The sequence below is a fragment of the Accipiter gentilis genome, chromosome 25, assembly GCF_929443795.1.
Source record: "Accipiter gentilis chromosome 25, bAccGen1.1, whole genome shotgun sequence".
Taxonomy (NCBI): domain Eukaryota; kingdom Metazoa; phylum Chordata; class Aves; order Accipitriformes; family Accipitridae; genus Astur; species Astur gentilis.
The window spans coordinates 19,719,399-19,733,405 of NC_064904.1; positions in this window are offsets into that span (position 1 = coordinate 19,719,399).

Genomic DNA, 14,007 nt, shown 5'->3' on the forward strand with positions numbered 1-14,007 from the left:
ATGACCCAATGATACTACAATGACCAAGAGATGATGTTGGTTAACTTTTCTCAATGTCTCCTTTAATCTTCACGTAACCCAAACCTTCATTATCTCCTCTCTGTTGAAACCTTTGCTTCTGTATCTTCCTTAACCACCTCCCGACTTTCAAGCTTTGCAGTTCACCACCCCTAATGTGATCTACAAGATCACTTTCCTGTTCTCTTAATTCCCTCTTTCTTCTGCATGGTACCTCAATTGGTATCCTAGCTCCTGGTTGCAGAACCAGTTTCATATTGAGACACAGAGACCCGATGCATCAGATTGCACAGAGGAATCATCTTGAGAAGCTGATGTTTGCCCGCATCCAAGGACAGTTAGCTTGCTTGTTATAGATAATGCTCAGAAAGCAGTGGGACAGGAGCAGTGTGAATCCATCAGTGTATGAGCTCTACCACTGGCTCCTGAGAGCCCACAGACCCCAGGAACAGCAAGGGGATGTCATCAGGATACAAGAGCTTTGAAGATGAGGGGAGAGTGGGGCAGGAATTGTCCTTTTCTCATCAGGACTGTATCATTCACAAGGTTAGTGCCCCATTTACAAACATGTGAACCCACAAGACCTGGCATTCAAGAGAGCTCTAATCTTGAACTCTCAATCTGACTTGAATCACTGCTGCTCTCTCCAGTGTTTAAATAAATTATTAGAAAACCTCTGCCAAATGCATAAATCCCATCCTAATGCCCCCTGATGTCAGAGGGAAGGTGCCTGGTAACATTACTGGTCTTTGGATCAGGCCTCAGAAAAGCAGCTGCAAGATATTAACCAGCAGGCTCAGAAATTCATCTTTGCTTTAACTGGGTCTAAACCTTTGTAAATAACTCACGATAGGTCAGGGAAAAAAAGAAGCTAACAGCTCATATCTGGCTGTGTTCCCCTGCCCTATAAAATAAGCTTACGCTCTTAAGAGAGACGAAAGCTTACTAAACAAATTCACCCAGAGTGGTGGCAGTTCCCATTCCACAAACCAAACCATTCAAGAAGCGCAGAAATCACTGCGATGATTCTTCACCTTTTTCTGCAGCCGATAACAATTTCCTCCTTGTTCTGTTCAGCATTCCCACTGCGACCGTTTCCTACCGCCTTCCGATTGCCAAGAAATCCCTCCCGCTGCTGAGAGAAGCGTGACAGCTCCTAGGAACTATCTGCCCATGGCATGTAAAAGCAAGGTGGTACAGGGAGGAAGAGCAGGTATGTTTTCTTCTGGCAGGAGGTATCACGGGTGGTGTGGCTGGCTGTGGGGGTACCAGGCTTTAGGGGAGCAGGTCTGTCCTAACTTGGGGTGTAGGTGAATCACTTCACCTTCCTCTAGCTCCAGTTGGGTCAATCAGCAGCTCGGAGTCCACAATAACACAAATTATAAACTGAATACCTTTTACTTTTGGGGTTTTTTAAGGTGGTTCTGAAGCAGCAGGTGCTGTTACCTGGCTCAGCTGAGAAATTGCTCAGCACTGCAGCAGTCTGTGGCATGATTATCACAGCCCCAAGTGGGAAAACAACAACTCAACACAGAAATACAGAGCTGGAATGGAGTGAAGACGGGCAGTGATAGCTGCACATCATGTGAAGATCTCCCACAGGCAGAAATATGGAAATATTAGCATATTTTCCATTATGCAAAGGACAGGATTCCTGTGTGGTATCGGCATATGCTGAGCAGCTGCGAAAGGTGGGGATCGAGTGTACTGTACTGTCATTTCTGGGGAAAGCAGCCAAACGCATTGACACTTTTCATGTACGCTGGCTCTAGACCAAATGGCTTTACAGCAGGACTTCTAAATTACTACCTTGACCACCGCATGTGCTTCTTCTATGGTCTTAAAACCCATCTATTTAAATGCTCATGCCTTTCTTCTACCAAGATAATTAATTTCTGCCCTAAACCTCCACTTTCCAGTTCACATTTCTCTGGCCTCCATGACGCTCTTCACAAGGCTAAGAAATCTCAGGCCTCACGCTGTCTGCATCAAGGGGTGTTTAACTCTGCTTGTGAATCATCTCCCAACCCTTGGTGAGGGCAGCACTCGTGCGAGCAGCTCCACACGACAGACCTTTGCAGAGCCCGAGCCCAACTGAATTGCATTGCAGAGATGAAGGGCATCCTAGGGCTTGCTTAAACTGCTGCTGAAATGTGGTCTCTTCTGGAATGAAACACAATCATCGATTAACAACACACGCAATCAGCCATTTAAAGAGGCGAGTGAAAGAATACAGCTCCAGGAGAAATTGCAGACAGAAGTGGTCGTGGCACGAGGGGGGTAGAGCGTCTGGCTACAGATCTCTGTTGAATTAGGTGTTGGAGCAGACTCGATCATAACAGCAGTGTTAAACCAGATGCACTGCTGTTTTCCTATCAACAGGGATTACATTGGTTAAACCATTTATTTGATACTGACTAATCGAGGAAGGCTCAGAGGAGCTGGGAAATGAAAGGGGTAATCAGATATTCCGGAGCTCGCCCGCTCTGAGCGCACACGCGAAATGTTCAAAGCCAAAGCGGCGCAGGTGCATATTCCCAAATGCAGACCCTTGTCTTGTGCGATTTAAAACTGCGTTGGCAAATGACTCAGTTTTCCATGGGAGCTACTGTGTCCGCAAATAAAACTTCCCAGACTCCAGCTGCCATCTCGTGGTCGCATGAGACATCTTCCTTTTTTTTTTGCCTTCTGATCTACCACAACTCATGGCTGAAGCAGTACTTTTCCAGAATTGGTAACGTCAAAAATTTGGGGGAAATATTTTCCCCAGGAAAGCCCCGGTTGGAAGCATCATATTCCCAAATTGCAGCGGTTTTGACCTTTTCACCACGCATTAGAGAGGATACTTTATTTTCCACTAAGTGACATTTGAAAACGGTGCACTCTAAGGGAGGTGGGGTGTTTAACATTGCTTGTCACCCTTGAAAGCTCTAGGGAATTTCAAGCAGTGTTCAGCAATACACTCAGGTTTGAGCTTTGCTGCTGTCTTCCCCTGACTCCTGGTTAATCTCCTCTGGCCCAACCACCGCAGGCAGGGAGGCTTCAGAAGGCTGTAGGGTCTGCAAAACCAACCAGCCAAGCTACAGCCCCTCCAACTTGGAGACACTGTTTGCTGGCTCCTTCCTCTGAGCACTTGCTCCAGCCCTGCTCCATGCAGCAGAACTCGGAGCCATCTGCAGCCCCAGGAAAACCAGCGAAGCTTTGAACAAAATCAGAGGTCCATCTGCACAGAACAGCTTGCGGTACAGAGAGTCCCAGGGTAACGTCCTGGTTCCGGTGAAGCTAATGGGAGTTTGGCTGGTTTTTTTCAGTGGGACTAAGCTTTTGTCCCTGTTCTCTTTTCCAGACTCATTCAATGGCATTCAGAGTGTCAGTGGGACTTTACAGATGCTCATGGGGTTACTCTGCATAAAGTAAGACACAATCCCAAAGCTGCTCTGGTCTAGCTATTAGCTGATGTGTATAACCACATCGTACCCTGCTCCCTTGTCCTGCTGCATGTCATCGTGGACAGCAACAACCTGACTACAAGGCCTGTTAATTCAATCTCCTCCCACTTAATGACATTTGTGTGGCCACCATCGTAAAGCCATGGGTTCCTCAGATGCTGCATTGATACACATACGCTGAATAAGGACATGATACCTGTGCACTGACACGAGATGTGGTTGGTATGACCTGAGAGAGACCCATCCATGGCATCACGGTTAAAGTTAGCTGAGAAAAAATGTTGCAGGCTTCAAAGCCAGACTTCTTTGCTGCTGAAGGCTTTAGGCCAAGGCTGGATGGTGCTTTGTAAGAGAGACTTGCACTGCACTACAAGTTATGAGACGGTCTGTGGCAGCTCCAGAATGAGATTTTCTGGCCCATGTTTTGCAAGACATTAGTTAATCAGACATCTTCAATCTAAAAAATAGCTGACAGCCCACCAAGACACTTCCTTTAGTTGGTACTTTCTGGAGTCAACTGCAAAGGGAACACAAGTCCTGTGCATGGTCCATCACTTCTACAACACTTGATGCATCCTGCTTCCCACCATCAATTCTTGGCTATATGTGGTCAGCTATAGAGCTGTACACGTCTGGTGGCAAAGCTGGTGTCCAACGCCAGGTACCTGAGTAGTCCTAGAGACAGTAGGTTGCTCTAAATCATGTCTTCTCAGGGGCAGCATTTTGTAGTACAGAACATGCTGAGTTGATCCAGAGTTACCTGACATGGTGGGTTTTCTACAGAGAAATGGAACTTGAGGAGTAGGTCCTTCCCCAGCATTGACAAAATCTGAAGTCCAGCAAGAAGCTTGGGTACCATCAGATTAGACTGTCAAAATATTTATTTTTGAACTTAAAAACTACACATTAGCTCTATTAACTTTCTTCAGTGCAGACGAAATGAAGCTTGCTTACAATACTACTTTATGGATGTCTAGAGAAGGGCTTGACTTACATGACTATGTGATATAGATGTACACTGATATAAATGTGTCACACTAGTAACTCGAGAAATAATCCAAGATGGGTGTTTGTTTCTCATCTTAGAGAGGTAAGGCCAATGAGGAAAAGCTTGTCCACCGGTACACTCTATACCTGATGTGTCTCACCTCATCTCTAGCTGTCAGGCAATGTCCAGCAAGCATTTGTCATTTTCAACCATTGCTTCATTATGTACAACTAAATGGTGGTGCATGGCCAGTCATGTAACACCTGACCAAGTGCCACTTAATTCCTGGGACAAGACTGATCTCTGATGCCAAGGCCTAAGGGCTGACACCAAATTTAAATTCAAGACCTGCATCACCTGGCAATCAATCCAGGCCTACAAAAAATCCTCAAAAGAACTCTTTTATTTTGAGTGTCTCAAAAGCAAAGCAAGGATCATGTCCCAGCAGGACCCTTGGACCTGCCATTGCTACGAAGTGTTCATGGCTGTGTTGTATAAGGTCCTCATATCAGAAGAAGCCACTTTCTTTTTATACACTTCTCTCATTTGGAGTAGATTTTGCATCAAACCTTCACATCATATGGTAACAATAAAATTCAAAAGTTTTCCCCTGAAAAACTGGGATCTGCAAACAGCAAAATTAATGGGATCTACAGGCTGAAATAGGGCAATAAATGTGTAAGGAGAGATGAGGTCCCTTAAACTGACTTCTAATGCCCCAGACAGCTAGACTGTGTTACGTGTCTTCAGAATTAGGTCAAATTTCACTGTCCAGCTCATGGGGGCTGGAGTAGGTGAGATAATGGAAAAATTCAAGTGCGATAGGGCCCACTGTACGGATCCACATTGACTCCATGAGGAACCACCCAAAAATATTTGCTTTCTGCTGCAGGATCCCCCCAGCTGAGTGTCCAGAGCAGACAATCCCAGGCTGAGTGCCATATGAGCATGGCTGCACACGCCAGGACCCGGGTGGGCGCTAGAGGAAGAATACCTCAGGTTCTATGCCAAAGCTCAAAAACACCTCTGTGCCAGAGCTTTAGTCACAACCTGAGCAAACCACGGGCACCAAACATTTTGGGGTGAGCCCTGATTATTGCTTCTCGCAGGCTCAATGAGCCAGCTCACTGTTTGTGCAGGGCTGATGCAAGGTTCCTGTAATCTGCTTTGCATCTCACACTGGCCAACCGGTTCCTTCTTAGCTCAAGCTCCTTCCAGATCAGATGAAAGCATATTTCATGTACTTTGCTCAACTCAGATATAAGAATCACCAGTAAGAAAGGATGTCAGCTGCCAGGTAAGCAAGGTTTGTAGCAGCATTTTGCTGCAGGAATGATTGAAAAAACCCTCATGACAACGCTGGTGAATTTGGCTTCAGGAAAATACCTAAAGGGATGAGCTTCAAAACACAAAGTATCAGCAAAAAGATTTGGCAAGGCAGTTCTGCCCTTTGGTTCTTTAAATCTGCCATTGGTCTTGGCCATGAGATTTCATCCTTTCCTGGTGATTCCTAGCCACTACCACAACTCCAGCAATATCTGAGCTACCCTTCCGCTGAGCTGAGGTGCCAGTGAGCTGGGAGGACCTTCTCAAGCTGTGGGTGCACATCTCATCAGCACATGTTTGGCATTGTGCGTCTGGACCTTGGAGTTTAAAAAGTTGGCACGCACAGGTGGAAGGGGGAAAATCTGCCTTTTTCCATTCTCTGCCTGGATTTGGTGTGAAGGTTTAATCAAGTTCAGTCCTCTTGTGGTGCTTTCAAAGTCAATGCCAAGTCTAGGCTGGCTAAGTCGTGGCTGAGCACCCCTGCATGTTTCCCGGCAGAGTTGTGCAATGGAGCTGATGTTTTCCAGCAACAATGGTGGGGAACCTCTTCCTTTCTCAGGGCAAAATAGGGTTTACCAACACATTAGCCAAGATTTTATTGTAAAACCATGGAAGAATGAGCCATGTCATCAGGGCTGTATGAATGAAATTCCAGTCTGTAAATACTCAGGCTGCAGACTCCCCACCCTGGTTTACAAGCTTTCCTACACCACGATCCTGATGTCGGCTCATGCTGGCAAATGGCAAGACTGGGGCCACAGTCAGTTTACTACACCAGGTTCTGGTATGCAAACCCTGTCCTTTCCAAACAGTTTTTGTAGCAAGCTTGGTCTTGCCAGGTGCCACACACTCCCAGTTCCCATGAATTTCAGAGGAAGCACTTGGCAGTGTGCAGGTCTTGGCTCATACCATATGAAGGAATGTCTCAGCATCTGTGGTACTTGGATTAGCAGCCTTCGTGCTGCCAAGCAGAGCCGAAGCCGACTCCTCACATCTTTGATTAGGTCAGCCTCAATCTGATTAACATTGCCTAATATCTGCGGTCATTGACCTTCAAGAAATTCCGTATGATACAATTTTTGCACTGAAAGTAAGCTATATGCTCTTTGCGGAGCAAGGATTTGGGCACAGTTCCAATTCCTCAGGACTACGATGTATTTGCCATTATTATATGTTGCAGACGATGCCTTTAGGACATTAATTATCTTAGAAAGAAAAACATCCTACAAAAAGAAGGGTTCTAATTGCTTATGCACTTCTTTTCTTTCATTTAAACAGTCAGATTCCTGCAGAGACCAAAAATACTTCTGAAAAGCACAGATTTTGTGTGTGAGACTCAGACTAAGTGCCGATTTGTTGTAATTAGACCTATTACTAAAATTTCTATGTGGATTTCTAAAGGCACTCTCTGTCTTATTTCCTGGTGGTGCTTCACAGAAGACATTAAAAAATCAGCATTTTACCAACAGTGATGAAGGGCTGTCTTTCCATGGGTGGTTCACTCTGCCGGTGGGCAAATCTGGAATTGAAAATGTGGAGATGGGATAGGAAAAAAGCAGTGTCTCATCATTGCAGGATAAGTTTGAAAAGACTGCTTGTAATGGTGCTTGTAAGGAGCCACGGGGGACAGGAAGTTTAAATCTCTGATCCCTCCATCACGTCCTTTTGGACAATGTTGGATGCACAGTCACTGCAGATGGATTCCAAATGCTTGGGATGGTCTCACTGCAGAAAAACTAGCAAACTCCAGGAAAAAAAAAAAAAAAAAAGACTCCTAAGCCAGTTATTTAAACCCTTGGCAGCTCTTTATCAATCAGTATTTATCTAACATGGAAATGCAGCCAGCTTAACTGTACTTACATGTGTCCAAACTTGTCTTTTGCAGAGCACGGACACAGTTGTGCCTTCCCCGAGCTGGTTGAAAGGCCTGTGCATTGATTTCCTCTCTCCCCAGCATTGTTTTGCCCTGCCAAGAGGGGAGAAGGATGGGCCAGAAGCAGGGCTGCAGGAGACATGAGCCCTCTCCCTCAGCTATTTCTTGCAGTGCTGTTTTCATCATGGAGATTTTTCCCCACTCCTTCTTTAAGAGGACCCCTAAAGACAGATGTGAGAGAGGGAACAGCTGTTATTTGTGCACTGCCAGAAGGCTTGGAGAGCAACTAGATACCTTCTCATCTGGACTCTGCAAGAGCCTGGTGTGCCCTCCCAGAAACCATTCAATCATTCAGTGCCTCACTTTACTCTCTGCCAAGATGTTAAAACACTTCCTTTTTCTTCATTTTTCAGTTTCTTCTTAGAGCTTGCATATTTTGGGGAGCAAACATGGTTGCACCTCTCTGGCACCACACCAAGCACTGTAGTTCTCTGTCTTGGTTAAGGCCTTTAAATCATTCATAATCATATTTATTAAGAACAAGTAAAGCCTCCTGGACATGCTAGATATGTTCCAACTTGACCAGGCAGTTCTGGTTCACCAGCAATCTTGTTGCTAAAAGGGGAAAAAGGATGATCTAAAATAAATGAGCACCATTGTGTACAAATCAAATTGTGATACAAAAGCCATTTCAGATCTTAAAGAACAATTAACCAAGCAGCACTTCACCTGCCAGGCCGAAATCAACCCAGAAGGAAGTCTGAATTTCCAAAATTTGCTGCCCAGAGTCATCTTTCTACATACACTAAGGTAGTCTCTGATGGGTTGCGGTGGGGTTAAGGAAGGAGCAGGCTTTATGAAGATGCTTTTCATGATCTGTGCTGCTCCACGGCATAAAAAGATTTGGTTTTATGGTGGCTGTATTTGCACTTTGCCTTGTCCTGTCCTGATATCCCCTGGCTCTGAGGATCAGCTTGGTGCCTGCGAGCTCCCAGGGGAGCTCTCCCTCTTCCTGGGCTCCCTCATCTCATCTCAGAGGAGCAGAGGCAGTGGGAGGGTTGGGTGGTCAGCAACCCTTCCTCCACCCGTTTCATGCCTCCAGGACACTGGATGGGGGATGATTGCAAAGACCCTGCTTTCACTTTCGCAGTGCGGCTGGAAGAAAACCCACAGCAAGGTCAAGTGAAGGAGGGAGAAAAGATCCCACGTCATCTTCAGGGTGGAGAGGGCAGCTGCTAGAGGTGCCTCAGGTACCAACAGTTGAGTAAAATAAATAAACCAAGAGCGGCTGGTCCCAAAGCACATAGAAGTTCCTGGAAAGGCTCCTGCTGCCTTGACTGAATCAAACCCTTAGAGAAGCTCGCTAATGAATTCACATGAAGTCAAAGAATCCTTCCACTGGAGCACTATTGACTGATTTATAACAGGCACCAGAATCCAGAGGTGAAAACAAGGAGCTTCTGCTGGCTGCTCTGAGCAAAGCGTTTTCAAGCTGACCTGACGGAGTGAACCCACGAAGGAGGTGAGCTTCTTGTCAGAGGAAGAGGGCACCGTCAAAAACGCAAGCAGCAGCCTACGCCAGCGGGAGCTGAGCAGTGTGGAGGGAGTGTTTTGTTCATGCTGAGCACAGACACAGAGATGAGTATTGTTTGCCAGCACGTCCATGAGCCGAAGCATCCACAAGCCACATAAAGAGAAAAAGCTGGATGCGAGAGAAAGGGAGGCAGCGCAGCCCTAAGAGAAAGTCACAAGGCAGAGGGTTGTTTTTCCTAAGCATAGTGTTGCCGTTAATTTAGATGGAATAAATGAGCTTGAGCAGACCACAAAAATGAGGGAAAACTACTTGGTGAAGGCCTTTTGCACCAGTGATTGCCATGAAGTGACTGATAAAGGAGGAGGGTTAGCATGGTTTTGGTACCTGCATTTGCTTGTGTAGCTGTACCCAAAACCGTGGCCATGAGACCGCTGCTGGGACGTCATGGCTCAGAGGTTTTTGCAATCCTTGACCTAAAAGCACATGGTGAATGTTCTCAGATTCTTATCAAAGCATGGATGTTTAATGGTCAGAGCTACAAGGGAAAAAAAGCAATCTAATATTTTGATCCAGGTGAAGTGATCATGTGAGACTTAACCAAATCCTGCAAAAATCAGATTGTCAGATTTAGCCCATATTGTAGGCATTTAGTCTGCCATGTAATCCATAGGGGAGGCCGATGTCCTTGCTTCTGTTCTTGGTCCCACAAACAGACAGAGGCTCTGCAAAAAAAGCCCAGATCCCTGGCTTTCCCCAGGTAGTACAAGCAATAGGCTCTTGCTTTCTTTTTACAAAAAGATACGATGAAGGCAAGGTAAAGTAGAGAGAAAAGACACATAAAAATAGAAATCACCGCTTGATTTCAACTGTCTTCTGTGATTTGGCGGCTGGGGAAACAGACACTTTCCCCATCTTAGTAGCAGCCCTGAAACCTGACACATTTTTGCTAGCTTTGGCCTCTGTCCTTGGAAATTGCTTTTCCAGCATCAGAAACAGTTATAACAGTTACAACAGTTGCAATATGTGGCTTCTTGGCTGGCTTTGCGAGGCCTTAGAAAAGGAAAGAAGGAAAGCAGATGCAATTGATGGAGAAGGAAAAAAACCTCACAGCAATAGTAGCAAGAATGGGAGTTGTGCCTCTCATTTTGAGCAACGTTCAGGGCATAGTAAAAGGCAGCAGAAAGGACAGTCACTTTTGCTGGGCAACTCTTACTGAGGTCTGTCTCAGATACAAGTCAATGAAAGGTCCAAACTGGCATCTTGATAATTCCTAGGGGCCCAGGACTTCATGGATGTGGAATCCATGATGATAAAGCCTAGTCACTGCCATCCGGATACCTCCCCCCAGAAATGTTCTCCTCTCTGTTTTCTTAAGGACCTGAACAGAAAATGATGGATGAATAGACCCTCTGCTTGGAGTTTATCAGCCCAGAGAGGTCCAATTGCAGTATATCCACTTTGGCTGATTGTACTTTACCTTCCCAAGTCACGATCTGCAATGCTAGCCACCCACCCAGGCCAGGAGGGGTGACAATACAGAACGTGGTTCTGATTTTACCACCCCCACCCCCCCACCCCCTCAGGAACTGCTGACTTAAAATCACTGTAAAAAGAGAATGAAGCATGGGACATTACTGTCTCTATATGGATGGTCACATCATTAAACCTGTCATTGCTCGTGCTGCTCAGCAAGCCAGTTGCAGTGCTGACGCCAGCTTTGAATATGTGACTCTGTTACCAGAATCTCCCTCGTGAAGTACAAATCTGATGTAATATCCAGTGATAAAGTCCTGTAGGAAAAACAAACCTTTAGATCAGGGCGTGAAATCAGATGCAGTGAGAGTGACACAAAACAATTGCTCATCCCTCACCCACCTAAAATGCCATACCTGTACTGAGCCAATTTGAGAGGCCAGGCGTCTGTTTTCCAGTGCAAGTACCTGTTTGGGGAACAGGGGAAGGATCATTAAAGACACCGCTGTTTTGCAGATCCACCCATCACCCCTTGCTTTACAAACTTGATGTACATGACAATAAGTTTCTAACCACTCACGTAGTTCACCTGGGGTGAGAGGGCTACAGTGACCCGGGACTTAAATAGCCAATAAACCTTTCCCTAGGGAGGCTTTGGAAAGCCAGAATACTCTGGAAAGTGGTATGATTCAACCTACCGAAGAAAGGAAAATATTCGGAAAGGTTTCAGTTACTGCATTTATGCCAGCCCAGGGACAGATCTACAGCTCAGAAGCAGGAGGGATCTGGTCCCCCGAGCAGGCACACAGTGTCCCCATCCATGCCACCCAGGCAGGAGGTGCTGGAAATACCCTTACGTGTCACTCCCCATTATATAAATGGGAAATTTTGTGACGGTACATTGATGCACAAGAACGCAAATTGTTGGGAAGCAAAAGGTATATTTCACAGTTAGATGGTTGTCTACCTTGGCAAAGAAACAGGGAGAAAATTTCTTCATTGGCCTTTTCAATAATCTGAGTCCTTGGAAGATTTCCACCGCAGTCAGACTTCCTACCAGAGTCAGATTTTCTACCACAGGAAGATTTTCCACATCAGATGCTTGTTCTTTCTTTTTTTTTTGATCCCCCTGTACAGACTGTGTCATTTCACCCCGTAAGACAGCAGCGATCTTGGATAATTGGAAGACTAAATAAGTTGAACTGGAAAGATCTCACTCCCTGAGGCCCCTCTCCTGACTTTCCTTGCCAGGCCCTTTACTACTTGCTGTAACAGTACTTCCACCATAAATAGAAAGGACATCTGCCTGCACCACTGGCCCAGGCTGTAGGAACAGTTGGCCTTCAGTCCCTCTCAGGCTTGCAAAACTAAAGTTCAATCCATCTGCCAGACATGACATAAAAGAGGAGACCTTTTAATGGTACATTAGAGGAGAAGTGAATAAATCTGGCAATGGAGGCAGAACAAAGTAGCTGGAATATTCAGCAAAGAGGAAAAATGGAGTGTCCTGAAGCCCGTAGGAATTGGAGGCTTTTGATGAAAGCGCTTCCACATAATGAATAAAATGTGGTATATTTATAGCTGGAATCTCGTCCTAGCTGTCACCTGACCGACAGACGGCTCCAGCCGCATGACAGAGCAGTGTCTTTGCACGCTACCATGACAGCTTTCCACAGCCCTCCTGCACATTTTCACACGTGCTAGAGCCACAGGCAGCAAAGATCCCTTTTTACCTACTAAAACACAAGTCATAAGGACATTCCCTCAGGGCAATATGACTGTATCAGATGATCCAAGGTCACTCACCTACTGTCAGGTGTCATTTTACCAGGACGTGGTGTGTGCATCTCTGCAGATACATGTAGGCTTAAAGGTCTTCTCAATCAGACCCTATTTCAGTAAAATATTTAAGACAGTACCTGACTTTACAGGACTATTTCCATTACTGCTCTCATGCTTGAAGTACAGTATGTCCCTTAGTACTTCCATCAAGGATACAATGACGAGCGTTGCTACTACGCTTTCCCAGAACAGCATGTACTGCGAGGACTAGGTAATATATTTTGTATCTCTTATGATTCATCGCGCGTAGCAGTTATCTCAAGTTTGAGCCAGAAATACATCCAGTGGATTGTGATCAATTGACAATAATAAATGCTTGGGAGGGGAAAGGATGAACCACAGAGAGCGGGTGAATTTTTAACCCTGCTGAAATCAATGGCAATACTCACGTCAGTCTCAGTAAAGCCAGAATTTCACACACGATCACACTGACAGTGACCTCAAAGTCACTTTTAGTGCCAAGTGTACCCAAGGTCCTGCAAGTCCAGCAATCCTTTTGGGAGTTATTATGAGATGAAACATTTGCGTGTAACCCTCCATGCCTTGTGACTCTGGTACAGAGGGCTTTAAAATTTCTTCATTCCCCATCTGACCCCGCTCCCAAGATCCTTAGCTGTGAACTCTAGCACAGCCCCACACCCCTACAAAATCCTCCTTACCGTGGCCCTGTGAACGCCAACCCTCTCCCAAGTGAATGAGTGAGTATTTTTTGTTTGTTCCCTTATAAGCGCTATGTGCAAGAGTTTTTGACAACTTGTAACTGAATCTTGTTCATGGCTTTTCAACCACTCAGCAGACAGAGCATTTTAGTGCAGGATAAAGGGGTTTTTTTCTTTTCCCTGTGGCGCTTTCAGCTTGTGCTTTGTGTATCGTATCCTTTCAGACAGACAGCTACAAAGTGTGTGGGAGAGACAGTGGCCTCCTACTCTTGACTCCAGTGTCTACAGAAAGGAACCAGGTTTCCATTTTCCCAAAGGTCTGTGATGTTTTCCTCTGGAAGGTCTTTGTGCTTCATCTCTTGGCTTAGTGCTTGGCACAGTAAGAATACAGAGCCCTTGTTTTCAAACCTGATCTGGTCAAGTCCACAGACAACACTTACCAGAATGTTGTAGAACAACCCTCACCCTTCCCCTTCCCCTTCCCCCCCCCCCCCCCCCCAAAAAAAAAAAAATTATCTGTGTCAACTTTATTGTACTTCAATCTACAAAACTCATTTGCCTCCCATGTGTCCACACTCATAGTATCTCATCAGAAAGAAGAAAAAAACCCCAAAACAACCATGGGAAGAAATATGTTTGCTCTCAGATTATATATTAATGGCTTTGGCTGAATGAAGGACCTGGAGAAAGTAGAACTTCAGGCACCTTCTGCATCCTTTTACAACTGGGGGGGAGGGAACACAACAAGAACTATCTTTTCTACATTGTTTTCATCCATGTGCCCACCATCTCTAGCAAGGGGGAAAAAAAACCAACTTCAATGATAGCAACCCTTCTAGTACTGG